An 18,791-nucleotide genomic window follows, 5' to 3' on the forward strand; every position below is an offset into this window, starting at 1 on the left:
ACCCACTCACTCTTCCCATTTTAGAATGTTTGTGGTTTTTGTTCCCAAATGTTTATGGTTGGTAGATAGCATCATTTTAGTTCTCCTATATTATGATTTCTTTTTTTTTTTTTTCCTTTGGTTACTCTATCAGTTACTGAGTGAGGTGGTTTGAAATCTCCAACAGTGCCTGAGGATTTGTGATTTTTCTTCCTTTATTTCTGTCAGTTTTTCCATCCTGTATTTTGGAGCCCTGTCATTAGGCCCATATACACTACTACTGCTTACTCCAAAGTCTGTTTTGCCCAGTGTTTTTTTGTCCCTTCCAGCTTTCTTATGCTTACTGCACGTGTGTGTGTGTGTGTGTGTCTGTGTGTGTTTTCCGTATTCTCATTTTTTACTTATTTATATCTTGGTATTTGAAGTGTCTACAGTCAGAACTGAGGAGAGAAGACATTAAAAGAAACAACAATCTCTGCCTTTTGATGGGAATGTTTAGTTTATTTCTTCTGTAAGGTTTTTACGGTCAGAATTTTTATGATGCTATCCTTGAACTGTCATTTAACATGTTTTTTATCTTTTTCCCCCCTTTATGTTAGAAGTTAGAGCAAGATGATTAATCAGATTCAGCTTTTCTTTGTGTAGTGCTGTTGTAGATTTTATTAGGAAGCAGCTAATAACCGGCATTGCCTGGATAGATTATATCATTAGAGGTTACAAAATGGTGATATTCTGATTGTTATTCCTTTTATTATTAGTCAGAATACATCCACAAAGAGAAACTTCACCTCTAGCTACTTAGATCTTGAAGTATAGTTCATAAGGAATGGATGGATAAATCCTTGATTCTTTTGCTTTTCTTTTACTTTCTTTCTCTCTCTCTTTCTTTCTTTGTTCTTAACATACTGAGTTAGTTCCTTACCATCTTCCGGAGACATTGAGGAGTTTTAAAATAATTTATAAGGATTTCTGCCTCTTTGGTTTGACCCTGAATTTGAAATAAACCGCTATTTTCTCCCTTACCACAATGTATTTTTTGGTAAATATTATGACTTTCTCTTATTTCTTCCTCATGGTTTTCTCTCTTAATTACTGTTGAATATATTCCTCCACATTTTTTTCTCTCACTCTTGCTCTCTCTTCCTCCCTTTCCTCTCTCTCTTCCTTCCTTCTCTCCCTCCCATCATCTCTTACCTTTCGTTTCTCCGTCACCCAGGCTGGAGTGCGGTGGTGCAATCTCCACTCACTACAACCACCGCCACCCAGGTTCAAGCAATTCTCCTGCCTCAGCCTCCTGAGTAGCTGGGATTACAGGTGCGCGTCACCATGCCCAGCTAATTTTTGTATTTTTAGTAGAGACGGGGTTTCTCCATGTTGGCCAGGCTGGTCTTGAACTCCTGGCCTAGGGTGATCTGCCCACCTAGGCTTCCCAAGTGTTGGGATTACAGGCATGAGCCACTGTGCCCAGCCCCATCCTCTTACTTGAATTTCTGAATTCTTCTCATGGGTTCTGCTTTAGCCACCTTCCTTCCCATGCCTGCAAGATCCAGGACATATCCCAGTAGTCTCTGACCCAGTTTGGGAAACAGCATCTGAAAGCATTCATTTTGATTGTTTTTATAACCAGTTACTTTTTTTTCAGGCAGTGAGGAAGGAATACATACAGGGGGAAAGGTCAGTGTTGTTACTAATAGGGTGACCAAAGTTAATCTTATTCACTTCATGAACACAAGGCCTCTGGGCAGCTGCAGCCAAGCATTGCTGTATGTATCTGGCAGGTTATCTGGCAGGAAAAGCTACTCAAAACTAAAATAATTTTCAAGTGTATTTTTACTATGCGATTTATTATTTTTATGTAAAAGATCGCTCTTAGTGTATTTGCACTAGTGTATAAAAACATTAAATTAGCCTCTGATTTTTTTCTTCAAGTAAAAATGTAAGAATAGATTTAAGTGAGAAAGAAAAAGCATGCCATGTGACTCCCCACGAAAGCCCTGTAGGTTGAGTTTAATTTAGCAATTCCCTCTCTACTTCTCTACCAGGTTCCTGTTACCAATGCAATTATTTCATGGCCTTTTGCCTGAATTATTCTAAGCTGCTTCTCCAGAGGAAATGAGTCAGAAGAAATAGGCTTGATGTGCGTTTCTGCCTTTGGAGACTTCTCTTGATACAGAGTAAATCCATAAAGCTTCATTAATGCAAGTATTTTGACCTGTCTGCACATTTTTTCAATCTGCTTTTGATAACAAGGTCTGTTTCCAGAGTACTTCAAATTTAAAACCATATGATATGTGTAAAATATCGCTGCTAGAAAATGGAGAGATGCAAATGGGTCCCCCCTTCTGTAGTCCCTCCCTAATGTCAGAAACTGGGGCTAGGGTTCTAGGTGATGATATCACTCAGAAGAGCGTCACAAGAGGCTACTACATGGGAGTGCATGTAGTCCCATGAAAGACGACTGCTTAGACGTGCAGCAAGGGTGGCAGGAAAATGGAGGATGGCACTTGACATTGATTTAGGAGAGGAAGATAGTCATTGGGACTTTTGCTAACTTTGTCCCTAGAGAGTGAATTCTTCTTTTGCTGGTCCTAATCACTGCAGAGTAATTCTACAGTGTAGTTAAATGTGTAAATCTAATGCCTGATTTGATCTGAGATTTATAATGACTCAGTCAGTTGATCCAGCTTAGGTCTAGACTCATTTCACTTTTGTAGTGACAAGATATGACAATGTAGGACACACCCTTTACCCCCTAGGGCCATCCTGATGTCAGTCATTTCAGGCTAGGCCAGTTTTAGAGCAACCTCGGAAGCAGAAGTAGATGGAAAGTTGTGAACGATTTCTAATATTCAACATTCATTAATTTAACATCGACTGTGTTAAGGGTAGTGATTTTGCAGTTGACCAAGACCATCCTGGTTATCTGCTTGGTTGTTGCTTGAAATAAGGTGATCTGGCTCCAACTACCCAGGTGTCCAGGAGCTGAGAGAGCTGTAACCAGTAGGCAGTGAATAGACTTCAAACCTATACCCCCTACAAATTTTGGAAAAGTGGTGATATTCCGATGGATTTTTAAAAAAGAATATCTAAAATCATTATGTTTACCCACAAAAGATGCATTTTATTATGCATTATAAATATTGGCATTTTAAAATGTTATTTGGTCTTTTAAATGTATCCGGTGAAATCTTGGTACAGTAGAGATTTGATAGCTACTACTTTCTGTCTTTAAAAATACTTTAACGTACTTTGTAACAGTTGGAAATATTAATGTGATTCATTTTGCTCCCTGAACTCCATTCTACTTCTTCCAAAGAATTTTATCCTAAAATGAATTTATTTTTTGCTTAAAAGTCTTATCGATCACCCTATTAAGTACTACTCAGCATATTATAGATATAAGTGTTCTTTGTGTTACCATAGGCTCTAAGAGTTTAATGACCAAAGGACATTTTAATACATATTAAACTTAAAAAGTTACATTGGGCCTGGTGTGGTAGCTCACGCCTGTAATCCCAGCACTTTGGGAAACCAAGGTGGTGGATCACTTGAGGTCAGGAGTTCGAGAGAAGCCGGCATGGTCTTGAACATGGTAAAATCCAGTCTCTACTAAAAATCCAAAAGATTAGCCAGGCGTGGTGACAGGCACCTGTAATCCAGCTATTCTGGAGGCTGAGGCAGGAGAATTGCTTGAACCTGGGAAGCACAGGTTTTAGTAAGCCAAGATCACACCACTGCACTCCAGACTGGGTGACAGAGTGAGACTCTGTCTCAATAGAAAAAAAAAAACGTTACATTTAATTTAAAATACATTTTCTATGAAATGAATAGCTATAATATTTACAGTGATTTTGTTAAAGAAATTGATTGTCTCAATGTTCTTTTGTTAGTTGGACAAATATTTTTACACCTTAGGATAATACCCCATATTAAAAACTGGAAAGAGTTTGCAGTTTTACCCTATTTGCTAGCTAACAACTTAGTCTGACATAGTTTCACAGATGCTGACAGAAGACACAAGACAGTTATTCTAGTAATAGCAGGAGTTGGATAACATCATTTTTGCATTTTTCATTTCTTAAGCTTCAGTTCCATCAGGGCCAATGTGGAGGGGCCAAGATGGATGTTTGCTCACATGCTTGTGAGAATTCTGATCTTAGGAAACCCAAATCTTCTATAATGGTTTGTAAGCATGCCTTCCCTTTGCTCCAGAGGGAGACATTCCTATTCTAGCCAGTAAGTGTGTTGGTTTCCTAGAGATCCCATAACACAGTACCAAAAATTGGATGGTTTAAAACAACAGAAGTGTATTGCGTCTCAGTTCTGCAGGCTAAAAGTCTGATGTCATGATGATGGCAGAGCCATCTTCCCACTGAAACCTGTAGAGATAGAGCAAAACTAAGGGCAGTTGATACCTTACTCTCAAGACCTGCAGAATATGAAAAAAACCATGGAAAATTGTTTCCTAATACACTATAGTAAACATATAGGTGAGAGGTGAGTTTATTTTTCTATTTTTATTTTTATTTTTTTGTCATAAGTAGTATTATAAAACTTTATTTTTATTAGACTATGAAGAGATGCATCTAGTATGATATAAATATGTATGATATTGTTGATTATATTTTCAATATGGAGTTGAGTAAGAGAAAAATTGTACAATAACATGTTTTTGTTTTCTCATAGTTTATTTATTTATTTATTTTTAAATTGTACTTTAGGTTCTGGGGTACATGTGCAGATCATGCAGGATTGTTGCATAGGTACATACATGGCAATGTGGTTTGCTGCCTCCATCCCCCCATAACCTACATCCGGCATTTCTCCCCATGTTACCCCTCTCCGACCTCCCTACCCACTCCATCCCTCCCTTGGCCCCCCCTCAACAGACCCCAGTGTGTGATGCTCCCCTCTGTGTCCGTGTGTTCTCATTGTTCAACACCCGCCTATGAGTGAGAACATGCAGTGTTTGATTTTCTTTTCTTGTATCAGTTTGCTGAGAATGATGGTTTCTAGATTCATCCATGTCCCTACAAAGGACATGAACTCATCATTTTTATGGCTGCATAGTATTCCATGGTGTATATGTGCCACATTTTCTTTGTCCAGTCTATCGTTGATGGGCATTTGGGAGAGGTGAGTTTATTTTTGGTGAGAAAAAGGCAGTTATTAAGTGAGAAGGTAGAAAAAGCTTAGCCTACTAAAAGCACTTTCACAGATTCTTAGGAGAGTTCCTGTGGAAGTTGAGGAATCTGAAACTGATTTGCTAAAAAATTGATTTTCTTAGAATGATCTCTATTCTTATATCTTTTGAAAAATATTTCCATATCTTAGGTAGTAGAATCCCAGTTTGAAGTTCACTATTTTAAGGGACATGAGTGCATCTGGAGTGCTGTTCTCTGGGAGTCACCACATATAGTGCAGCTTTGAGGTATTGATACCATAATGCCTTCTTCTGTTTTCCTGAACTTTCCAAGAAGTCTTTGCTAAAATTGTGGTCGGGCTGAGCAATGTGATCAGATAATTAAAAGGGGAGTCTTCTTTGTCTTCTTTTAGGGGAGGGCAGCAGTGGCAGGAGAAAGGTTGAATCCAGGAATTGCCAAAGGTGGTATGCCACAGAGCCCCGGTCAGCCTATGCATGAAGAATATGGGCAGGAGGCAGATGAGTGGTGGAGGCAGCAGACAACTGGGGTGGGGTCCTGATTTCCAGAAATAGTAAGGAGAGGAATTTGTTAAGAGCCTGGAATTCCTGCAATTAAGCAGAATGGGGAGTTGATGTTTTTCTAGTGGATATTAACAAATAAATGTGACCTAATTTTATACTCCCATTGGCCAAGGTCTGGACATTCCAGTAAAAGTTTTTGACCAAATTCTGTATGGCTAAATTGATGTGGAATCATTTGGTTCCACAGTAAACCATTTATACAGATGTAACAACTTATTTGCATATTTTTTCCAGCTATTTTTTAAATAACAAGGTCAGTTTTTGTGAAATGTGATTATCTGGTCTAGCAATTATAGTTGTCCTTGGAAAACTTGAGAAAGTGCTTCTTATAGTATTTATTAAATGTTATTTTTAGTTTGAAAACCAGCACAGATCTCCAGGAGCAATCATGTTTTATATTATTAAAGCTGAGTCCCTGTAGTCTTGTTTGATTTTAAGAGGATCGATGAATGATATTGAGGAGAGGAAGATAAATTTTTTGTCTCTGTCCTCAGGGAATTAACTTCCACGGAAGGGCAACCATCAGCACCTGAAATATCTAGCTTAAAAAAATTGTATATATTTGTCAAACTTTACAGGTGGGAATTGTAACAATATTGAAAAAATGTCAACTGCTTAAAGCTGGTAAGAAAATTCTTAGGGAAAGTATGAAATGCTTAGAGAAAATACTTGGAGGAGATACTTGGAGTAGGGCTGGCCTTGTTACCTGCAGGGCTTTCATTTTTGCTTCCCTGGTGAAAGAATGGGGTTCCAGGGGAAGAGACTGCTGGATGTAATAGAGAGAGGAACCAAGAAGCTCAACCTGGCCTGGTGGAATTAAATAGATCCTTAGATGCACTACTGCAAAGCAGAGGGAAAATGCAGAGGGGGTGGTCTCTCAGGGTGTCAGTTGTGAGGTTGCAATGTAAACTCTCTTCTCTCCTCTTTGAAACCTTTAATAACTCCTTGAGTAAATTCTTTTTTTTTTTTTTTTTTTTTGAGGGATCAGGAGGGGCAAGGACTCCAAAGGAGGGAGAAAAGACAATTGACATCTAAGAGCACTATATTATTTCTTCCTCCTTCTGTTCCTTAAGTTATAGCAGGAAAGGATTAGCAACTTTTCCTTTCATTAGTCACCAAAAAAGTCTTTAAATGTATTACCTACCGAGGGCTTGCTGATGCATAAGATGGTGGTTATGACTTACGTTTATCGTTCATATCGTTGATTACATAGGAAGGTGATGATGGACAGAAAGGCCAAACCCGATCAGTCTTACTAAATTTAATGTGAAAGTGAGTGAAAGATAAGGTGCTCTGCTGGATTAGAAAGTGAAAAGGAAAAGAAGGGAAGAGCATATCAAGGAGGAGAATTAAGGGCAACTCTCTTTTCCTTTTAGCTCTTAATTTGTGCCAGTATGATGAGGTAGAAGATAGATGTGGGGTTAGACAGTTCATAAAGAGGAAAGGAAGAAAAGTAATAAAAACAAAAAATCAGGGAAGGCGGAAGTGAACACAAGAAGAGTGAAGAGAGCCAGGCATGGCTCACGCCTGTAATCCCAGCACTTTGGAAGGCTGAGGCTGCCAGATCACTTCAGTTTAGGAGTTGGAGACCAGTCTGGACAACATAGTGAGACCCCATCTCTACAAAAAATACCAGAAAAACAAATTTTGCTGGGTGTGGTGGTATGTGCCTGTTAAGTCCCAGCTACTCAGGAGGTTGAGGTGGAAAGACCACCTGAGCCTGAGAGATGGAGGCTGAAGTGAGCTGAGATCATGCCACTGCAGCACTCCAGCCTGAGTGACAGAGTGAGTACTAACATGCACACACACACAGACAGAATAATGACAAGAGTTACTATGGCATTAGGAAATAAAGACAGTCTGCTGTTCTGGTCAGTGCCATGATAAAGTTAAGTGCACAAGACCCTTTCATTGTAGTGCTTTAGGGTTAAATAAGAGCAACAAAGTCCTCATTGGGGGAACCTGGTCCCTCCTTCCTGTCTTCACGGGGTATGTGAGAAGCCATTCAATTCTAACTCATTGAGCCAGAATCCCTGGCACTGAGTTTATTAAGCTTACCATGAAAACCACTTTCTACACACAACCTAGCAAAGGTAATTACTTTTAATGAAAAACAGTAACAACAATAATAATTTTCAATGCTATTATTTCCCTATTCCATTCTCTGAGCAAAAATTAAAATGTTCTGGTATGTTGGCCTCCTCTGCCTATTCATTATCACTTTACATACAACACATTAAAAGCATCTTTTGTCTTGATTATGTAGGGCTAACAAAGGTTTAGGGAGTATTCACCATAAACTCTACTAGTCAATGCTGAAACTTCCTATTAACATTGTTAACCTCTGGTATTACTTTACTTTGTTTTTGGAGCTGATATGTTTCTGTTATTTTTATTTATTTATTTATTTATTTAGACTGCTTGGGGTCTGAACTCTCTAGACAGGATCTGTATCAAAAAAGTAGCCTAATTGCAAAATCTTTCCTTTGGCAGTGAAAAGATTGGGAATGAGAGTCAGTGACGACCAGCCAGTAGATGGCAACACTAAATCAAAGCACAGTTCCTTGGCGGTGACTTTGTTTCCATCCTGGGACAACCGGTGCAGCTTGGCTTCTTTGGACAGTGGGATGTTGAGCAGTGTAGGGGAGATAAAAATGACCATTTTTAGTGTTTAAAGTTGGGGCATTAATGACTCCTCTTGTAGAGACAGGTATTCGGGCAAGAATTGGCTCAAGAGATGAGTCAGAGACTCTTCTGTCATTTCCAGTGAATTTTAACCAAGACATTCCAAACTCCTTCCTCATCTGGTGACTGTGCAGTGAGCATCTCCTGACTCAGAACCATCCACACATGACTGTAACTGCTGCTGCTGCTGCTGCTTCATTCCCGAGGCATTTTCTGTTTATTCTGAGACTCATGCTCCCTCCCCAAATTTTCAGACAAGAGGGTTTACCTTGCTTGGAGGGCTTAGAAGGATGAATGCAGAGTATTAACATCTTTGTGAGGGAAAAGGGAGTTTCATGCCCTTTGCGTTTCTAATGAAAGTACGTACCTCTCCCCAAATGTCCATGAACACAAAAAGAATTTGCTTTTATAATTTGGGAGGTTCATAGGACTCCCCATGAGTCCATGGGACCCCAGGATAAAAATCCCTGTCTGGGAAAAGCTCTTGATGAAGTCCAAATAGGCTATTCAGGAGATACAGTAAGTCTTAAAGGTCAGGACCGTCCCAGGCAGATACATAATTGCTGGATGTTTTCATCTGATATCCTGTATGCAACTCAGCACTTTCCTTCCCCAAACTTGCTCCACTTGGCATCCTTAATTTTTTTCTTAGTATGACTCTTGTCCCAGTTGCCCTCTTTTCAAACTTTGGAGTCATCTTTGATTCTTCTGTTTTACTCACTGCTGAATCTTCACAGCACTCTCATATTCTTTGCATTTTCATAGTGAGTTCTTTGTTCACTTTTGGCTATTAGTCAAGCCTGGATTAGAAATTCTGTCTCCTACTCGGTCTCTCACCTTCTGTTCCTTTGTATCCAGGCCTTCCTTCTTACCTTTGCTAGGGGATTCTTTGAAAACCCTGAGCTGGTTGTCTCTCTTCGGCTCTGCCTCTAGCTCCCTCTTTTTAAAAAGTCCTGATTAAGTAGCTCCCCAGTGTCTGGTGGAAGAAGTCCGGTTCTGACAATGAGGTTCAGCCTTTTCTTTCTTTTCTTCCACTGTTCCCTTGCGTTACCTCAGTTTTACTCAAAATGGATACTTGGCTGGCCATGTATTTTCTTGCCTTTGCTCTGAATTTTCTTTGAATGGAATCCTTCTAGACTAGGGGTTCTTCACCTTTTTGGTACCGTAAGAGATGATATCTGTTTGGCAGCCTGCAAAGCATACAAACACTTTCTCACAATGCTTTTAATGTATAAAATTATATACAGAATTACAAAGGAAACCAGTGATATTGAAATACAGTTATAAAAATGTTTAAAAATCTGCTGTTTTGTATGTGTTTGTGTTTATAATACATTTAATAACAAGATATGGCATTGGTCGTAATAATTATCATGGTAGTTTATGGCCTACATCTGCAATGGAAGGAAATGCTAAATTTCAGTTAGACATTAGGGAAAATAAAGATGTATTTTTTCCCTATTCAAGTTCATGGGCCCAAGACTAAGGATCTTTAATCTAGATAATTGGTTCTTCAACTAAAGTATGAATCAGAATCACTGGGATGCTAAACAGAGCATGCTCAGACTCATTTCTGATTCAGTAGGTCAAGGGTAAGACCCTAGATTTTGCATTTCTAAGTGTTGCTGATGCTGCAGGCCCAGGGATTGCAGTTTGAAACCTCTGATCTAGGATAGATTACTACCTCTTGCCATCTCTACCTGCCAAAATCCTGTGCTTCCTGAAAGACCCAGGGAAAGGCCACCTTTTGTATTAGGTTTGCTCTTACAACCCCAATTGGAAGAAATTTCTTCTTCTTCAAGAACCCTGTCCCAATTTTTCATCCCACTCTCGGAGCATTTAACTTTCTGCCTGGAGTAAGATGGGTCTAGTCTCGACTTTGGCTTGCGCCTTCTAAGCTATTTGTGCTACTGGAAATGCTATGATATTTCAGACCTCCATAAAGGAATAAATGTCTTCTCTCTAGACTGTGAGTTCTTCTAGGGTATAAAACATGTCTTATAATTTGTGGTAGAGAAGAAGGACTAAGGAAGGGAAGAAAGAAAATTTCAATAGAGAATCTCTCATTACGGGAATTTATCTAGAAGCACAGAAATTAGTCATGAAAGAGAACACCTAGTTTATTTACATAATACCCTTCCTCGGTGCTACTAGCTGAAATGCCCTTTATGCAGATTAAAAAACATAACAAAGGGCTGGGCAGGGGAGCTCATGCCTGTAATCCCAGCACTTTGGGAGGTTACGGCGGGCAGATCACAAGGTCAGCAGTTAGAGACCAGCCTGGCCAACATAGTGAAACTCTGTCTCTACTAAAAATACAAAATAGCTGGATGTGGTGGCACATGCCTGTAGTCTCAGCTACTTGGGAGGCTGAGGCAGAAGAATTGCTTGAACCCGGAGGCAGAGGTTGCAGTGAGCCGAGATCACACCCCTGCACTCTAGCCTGGATGACAGAGGGAGACTCCATCTCAAAAAAAAAAAAAAAAAGAAAAAGAAAAAATTGTTTACACAGTGGACCTTCCAGAAAGTTTTCAAAAAGATTTTCATTGGCCCATGGTCATTGCACAGTATATGGCCTCACCCACCCAGGTCCCTGGTAAGAATGTTTTATGGGTCAGAGCCCTGGGAGTACCTATGGATTTTCTGTAAAGACTTTGATGTAGTACTCTGGAGTAATTTTTAAAGACAGGAGAAGCCCACTGGAGCCTTTTGTGTGGCACAGCTTATCTATATCTCATCAAACCTCCTAATTAGTGAATATCAATCGTTTGGAGTCAACCTGGGAGGAGACATAGAATTAAGTAACCACTGAGCTGCAGGATTGTGATTTTCATCCTTGTACTGTTTCATTCACTCGAATTTTTCTTCCTTCTTCCCCTTCTGTCTTTTTTCCTTCTCTTCCTCTCTTCCTTTTTCCCCTTTCTGTCCCTTTTCCCATCCTTACCTTTTTTTAATTCAATGACTAGGATAGCGATTATGTTGAAAGTTGGTCTATACAGGCCTGTAGGTTTCCTTCCAAATAGAAAATTCTGAGACTCTATAAAACAGATCTACAGTGAGATGTTCTCCCTTGCCAGGTAGAAATTCTATTTGTGGTATTGTTGCTTCCTATACTTTAAATCTTGTTTATTTGATAGAGACTAAGCCTTTGTGAAGTGGAAGCATTCTCTGAGATTTCCATTCAGGTCTTCTGTCTGTCTTGCTGTACTTGTACAAATTGTGTGATCCGAGTTACTCTATCAAGTTTAGATAATGAATATAGAGGCAAAATAGCAATTATTAACAGTGATGATAAACATTTGCATGTGGTGCTTTTTATTTCGAAATGGCTTTGAAAAGGCCCAATACATCTGTTAATACTAGTCATTCTGCCTGTGGGATTCCTTATCTTGGGTCAGAGGGTTTCCCTTGGACTCTGTTCTAGCTGTGCAGAAAGACTCATTTTGGTGGCTACTGAAATTTTTCCCCCATGAGGCATAGTTCTAAACTTTTAATCATTTCTCATGGATTACATCTGTTCTCTTGGTGCTAGCTGTGCATGTTTCTATTATCATACATGCATTTAAAATGAATTTATCCTAGTACTGTGGCTAGATAAGAAACTACTATTACTGAATTCTTTCCTAGGAGGGAGAAATGGAATTTTCTCTGGAGGTTTATTCAGAACAGATCTTCAAATAAAACTCTGATCTTCATAGTGGTACCCTATGGGGTAATTCAGCAGATACTTTGAATGCCTTTTTCCCTAAGGCAGTGGGCTAACAATGGTAGCTAACATTTCTCCTGGGCTGGTCTAGATGCAAATGTTCAGGTGAAAGTTGTCCTGTGCACATACCTCTCTCCCTTGTCACTTTCTGAGTATTTTAGATGGATTTGCATATAGTTCTGTGTGTATGACTAAGCTGTAAGGAACAGGTACTGGGTCATTTGTCTTTTTACACTTAGTGTTGGCATGTAAATTGTGCTCAATCATTGTTGCGCTGAAATCCTCTTTAATCTCAAACCAAACCATATCCCCTTTATTATCATCTCCAACTCCAAATGAAAAGATTGTTTTCCATGTGGAGATTCAAACTGAAATCATATTAAATTAATTAGGGAGCAGAGCCTGACTTAGTACATGGTTTCGTGATCTAAGGATTTATTTTTTCATAAACACCACCACTTGGGTGTGCAGCCCTGCCCTCTTCCCTAGGATCATCGCATGCGTCTTCCCTGGCTTTTTTTGAGTCCCAGAAGCAGCTTGTGCTGTTCCCTGTGTCTTGCATGCTTCACCCTCTGTCTTACATCACCCTTTATCCCCACATCCCTCAGGCCTCAGCTCAGTCATCACTTCCTCTGGTGCCCCAGCCCTGTTTCTGCCCAGGCCTGCTCAGTCTCCTTTAGCTGAGGGCTCTTCAGTTCCTTTCCTTCAGAGACCTGATCACCATTGTAAATGGTTGACCATTTACTCCTGAGCAACCTCCCTCCTCTCTGTTCTATAAACTTCCTGAGGCCAGGGGCTAAGCCCATTCCTGCTGACCTTTGCATTTCTAGCCTTCACACAGTGACTGGAGGATAACAAGCACCAGTGGCCATGCCAAGGAATGCTCAGGGTTAGAGTACCTCATAATTTCTATCATTCCACACAAAACATGTCTATTCTTGGATATGAACTATTGCCATTTTCCCACTGTCATGTAAAATGTGAATGTTAAGTCCACAAGGGCAGGGCTTCTCTGTCGCTATGAATCTTAAGCATTTAGATGAGTGCTACCTAGCAGGTGCTCTGAAATATTTGTGGAATTGATAAAGGTGTCTTGAGAAATCTTGGTTTTCACTGATCTGCGATACTCAGTTGTAGGTGCTCTGCAAACCGTCTCAAGGCAAGTGCCTTCCCTCCTTTCTCTGACTCCCCGCCTTCTAACTAGATTGCACTTTCAAGTCTGTTGCTTTAGCAACTCTGGCACTTCCCACTGGTAGGTTCTCAACACATATTTTATGAAAGCCCAGAGCTGGAATTTTTCAAGGAAGTTTCTCAACGGTACATACCTAGCAAAAGTGTGGTCCACTAGAGAGGGGGTGGACTGGGGTGGAACAGGTTCCCCAAGGTGTCTCTGCTTTCAATGGTATGCTATGAGAGATTCATGAATATATATGCAGTTTGCTTTGAGCAAGCACCCAGCAAGATTATCACCTGAAAAATATGTTTTTCTTTAGAAGCTTAACAGCAAGCCGGGTGCAGTGGCACATGGTTGTAGCCCCAGCTACTCAGGAGACTGAGGTGGGAGGATTGCTTGAGCCCAGGAGTTCAAGAACAGCCTGGGCAGTGTAGGGAGTCCCCATCTATAAAATAATAATAATAGTCACCACCACTATCATCATCTCAACAGCTTTTTGAAAGGATGGCATTTTTTTAAAAAGGCATTTTAAAATTGTAAATACAGTTTGCATGCACATGTGAGTAAGAGCACTTTCGTATGCATGTATCCTTTCCCCCTCCAACCCCGTTATTTATTTATTTATTTATTTTTGATATGGAGTCTTTCTCTGTCACTCAGGCTGGAGTGCAATGGCACAGTCTCAGTGCACTGCAACTTCTGCCTCCTAGTTCAAGTTTCAGTCACTTGAACCTCCTCAGTTCAAGGACCACCACCACATCTGGCTAATTTTTGTATTATTATTATTTTTTTTTTTTTGTAGAGACAGGGTTTCACCATGTCAGTCAGGCTTGTCTCAAACTCCTCACCTCAGATGATCCACCCGCCTCAGCCTCCCAAAGTGTTGGCATTACGGGCATGAGTAACTTCACCCGGTCCCCCTCTGTTATTTTATAGGAGTGTCACTCCCCACCCTCAAAATTTCCTTGCAGTTCAGCGTGTCAGTGGCCTCATCAAACAAACAAGGTGGCTTTTTGTCACCCGCAACCATCTGGTTTTAGATGTGACTAGTGTGCCTAGTTGCTGTAACAGAGGGGATGTCATAATTAAACTGCAGGGCATGGTGAAGGGTATGGTTGTCATACATTACCACACTTCTGGGATGGAAAACAAATGGTCTTCCACTTAGCAGGGGCATGCAGAAATAGTTATTATACAGTTCTTGAAATTGTCTCATTCCAAAAAACATTTGGTTTTAGGGAAACACATTGGAGAGCTAAAACACATTGAAAAGCTGGAAATAGGTCAAAGTGATTGCAAAAGTCTTTCAGCATTGTGGTGGGGCACCTAATGGCTTTCGTTGGTCACCCAATCAGAAAGCTTGTCTTTAGACTAATGCTATTCAGCTGGTTACCATGGCGATGATGGAGTACTAGTTGTCATGGCGATGAAATGGAAATTTGGGGGACCAATTTCTTTAGAGGAGGTGGATTCATTAAGCCTTGTCTTTCCTTCTTTCCTTAAAACTTGACCATATCAACCAATACTTTTAAAGGGTGTTCATTTTTATACTCTATACATTTTAGGATTTATGTACTCTTTTCTTATTCTTGGATCTCACGGCTTAAGTCTTTTCGACTCTGTGATTTGAGTAGACACCCCCACCCTACACAGTCTTTTGTGGCTCATATTAATGAACGACAACGCAAAAGCTACGTTTCTTTTTATCCCCCAAAAGTGTTTCTGCCAAACTCCACTGAATTCCTCCGACGTTATTTTGGTATGAAATAGAATAGGTCAGAATCATTACAATGGACTAAATGATAAATGAGACTTCTACCAGTGCAATCGCCTGTTGGTGTTTATTAGAATTGAGGTGTTTATTAGAATTGTACTTTGAGGCGGATTCTTTTGAGAAGCAGCAGAAGCCTGGCTTTTTTTTTCCCCTCCCTGGGCTGATGGGGGTTTTATTTCTCTTTGCTTAGAGTCCACTCTATGTGATCATCAATGGGAAATAGCTCTTGTCACATGTGACACAGACTTGAGTGACCTTTTTCTTGACTGCTCCCAAGGAATTAATTTAGTTGCTTATTTTGAGATTCTAGAAAAGAATAAGTGGATACACACACATACATACATACATACATATAGTTTGTTTGTTTTGAAATGGAGTTTTCCTCTTGTCACCCAGCCTGGATTGCAGTGATGCAATCTTGGCTCACTGCAACCTCTGCCTCCCAGGTTCAAGCGATTCTCCTGCCTCAGCCTCCTGAGTAGCATAACCATAACCACACCAAGCTAATTTTTATATTTTTAGTAGAGCTGGGATTTCACCATGTTGGTCATACTAGTGTCAAACTCCTGCCCTCAGGCGATCCAGCCACCTCGGCCTCCCAAAGTGCTAGGATTACAGGCGTGAGCCACTGTGCCCAACCATAAGTGGTAATAGTCTCAGTTTGGCTAAATCTGGGGATTGTTAGAGATTTTAGAGAAAATATATTGGATCAAATTTGAATTCATGGACCTCTACATTTTTCTGAGCTTATTTCTGGCATATTAACACAAACTCTGGAAAAGACCTTTTGGTATACTTTTATACTGCGAGTTTGCTGCTATCGAATTTTTACATGGTATTTATGACAGTAATTCTCACATTCTATAATGAAGGAAAATCCCTTAGGGGTTTAGAAGGAACCTCTAAGAGCCTTTTCTATAATCTGTAATCCCCTATTATTCAGATACACTACTTTACATGAGATCCTTCGGAGAGGCTCAGTGGACCTTGTTGGGTTGAACACCCCCATATCCAAACTCAGGTTCTGTGACCTGGGGGTTCCAATCCTGCATAACGAGGAGGCTGGGCTTTTGTCTGAGATCCTCCTCCTTTTTACTGCCTATTGCTTCCTTCCAGTGCCTGTGGATTGGCCTGCTGGGGCTGCCATAACAAATTACGACAGGCCAGGTGGCTTAGACAGCCAAAATGTGTCTTCTCTTGGTTCTGGAGGCTCAGAGCTCCAGATGGGAGTATCAGCAGATCTGGTTCCTCCTGGGGCCTCTCTCCTGGGCTTGTAGATGGTGACCTTTCCTCTATGTCCTCACGTGCCCTTTCCTCTATGTGCACACATCCCTGGTATCTCTTATGTTTGTCCAAATTTCCCCTTCTTATAAGAACACCAGTCAGATTGGATTAGGGCCCACCTTCACAGCCTCATTTCAACCTAATCGCCTCTTCAAAGGCCCTGTTTCCAAATACAGTCACATTCTAAGGTGCTGGGAGTTAGGATTTCACCATATGTATTTTGCGGGGACACACTTCAGCCCATAGCAGACTGCAACACCATATTATTTTTATCATTGATTGTTTCCAGCAACCCCCTGGCTGGGATCTAAAAGAAATGGTAGCAAGCTTTATGAAATCCTAGACTACACCATTCTCTGCAGTGTTAGGGCACAAGAGTAATAAGGGGTGTGGTAAGGAAGCAATCTCTTAATGTTCCTGGGAGCATACGCTGGGTTTCCTTAGCCTAGTGAGGTGGACAACATCAGAAGGGATTTGTGAGAAGTAAGGTGTTATTAAACAAGGCAGGGACAGCAGATGGGGTGGGGGTGGGGAGCAGAAATCCACAATTTTTTAAGGCCTCTTCTTGGACTAAGTTCCCTTAGGGATTACAAACTAAAGGTTAAGATGCAAGATTGGAATGATTTTCAGATTTACACCAAGTCTAGATTGCTAGGTTCTCTTAGATGATCTGAAAACAGAGCCCACATTCTGGAGCAGAAATAATTTCTTGCTAACCTCCTTGGTCTTCCTGCAGGTTCTCTGAAATTTAAGCTTTAAATAAATTCACCTTTTGCATAACCTCCTTGGGCTTTATTAAAATAGCTTCTTTGCCTTCAAAGAAGATACAGCAGATGGGCTTCAGCCAAAGGAAGTGAAGGCAGTGATCACTCTATGATGTCATGCTGGAAGGCTCTAGCAGGAAGTGAAGAGGTGCCCATGAAGTGAGAACTGCTCATCTTGCTTGAAGCAGACTCAGTGTGTTCAGGGCTCCCAATCAACCTATAAGAAATAATCCATTAGGAAGGTGTTACTAGCAATATCCCCTGCAGGGAAGAAAGGGCACAAAGGTACCACCAGCAACTGGCTTGGTGTTCTAGTTAGGCAATCTTTTTCTTTCTTTCCTCCCTCCCTCATTTCCTGTTTCCCTCCTCACTTCCTTTCTTTGTTCCTTCCTTTCTTATTCTCTCCGATCTTCCTTCTTCCTTTAATCCTTCTTTTTTCTTCTTCCCTTCCTTTTTTCCTCCCTCCCTCTCTCTCCCTCCCTCCCTTCTCTCCTCCCTCTCCTCTCTCCCTTACCTCCTCCCTTTCTCCCTCCCTCTCTCCCTCCTCTCCCTTCCTTCCTTCCTTCCTTCCTTCCTTCCTTCCTTCCTTCCTTCCTTCCTTCCTTCCTTCCTTCCCTCCCTCCCTCCCTCCCTTCTTTTTTATTTCCTTCCTTCCTTCCTTGAGACAGTGTTGGGGATGGTAGATACTGGCTGCTGGGTCTGGGTCCAGGGACAGTGACAGAGGCAATGACGTGTTCTAATCATTTCTGTGGCATAACCCTAAGTGAGTTCCTAGCTAGGGGACCCTCAAGCCTAATTCTCTGGTCTTCCTGCAGGTTCTCTGAACTATTAACCTTCAAATAAATTCACCTTTTGCATAAATCATCCAGAGTCAGTGTCTTTTGCTTACCAAGATGAATGCTGATACTCTTTGTGCTCTGCCCAGACATACTGGTCACAGACAAGAACTTTGAGATGGCCACAGGTCCCAAATTGTTATCCAGATTTTCAGAGAGCTCCGGAGCCTATCTCAGGGAGCCCCAGATGAGTCAGTCCCCAGATACATTTCATGACTTCTCATGGTAATAGCGTCAATTCCTTGAATGAGGAGCTAGGTGAACGACTCTTTGCAGCAGCAAATTAAGCCCATTTCTTTTTCTTCTTTACAATGGAACATGCTATACAGGTTCAAACTGACTTTAATGGAACTTCTAGCTCTCCATGTCCAAAGTCCCTTCAATAGTGCTCTCTTTTTCTTTAAGTATGACAATGTTTACTGGAAAGAAAAAAGAATTTCTCATGTTCTGTGCTTTTCTCTTGCACAGAAAAATACAGCACCAATCTTAGTTTTAATTAGAGTTAAATTATGGCCCAAGCAGCAATAGTGGTCATTCTGAAAATCACAGACTTGTCAGAGACTCTCAGAAATCATTAATGCTATTCCATATCCATGGATTTAAACATTGGATTATGGAAGAAACATGAGTGGTGGGGGTGGGAGAGGGTGGGGTTTGAGAGAACCCCAGAAATGGAGTAGGGAGTGGAGATTGCCACGAAGGGTCCAGATCCCTTTCTTAGGGTGATGATTGGGTGTCCGTCAGCTCTCCATCCCCAGTGACGTTCCGTCTCTCTCCTTTATACATTAAAATAATATCTTAGTTTTTCTTTTATTGAAACATTAGGAATTTTGTTGTCAATACTAAAAAGCAAAACAGAAAGGA

This window comes from Callithrix jacchus, chromosome 9 (genome assembly GCF_049354715.1).
Source record: "Callithrix jacchus isolate 240 chromosome 9, calJac240_pri, whole genome shotgun sequence".
NCBI classification, from domain to species: domain Eukaryota; kingdom Metazoa; phylum Chordata; class Mammalia; order Primates; family Cebidae; genus Callithrix; species Callithrix jacchus.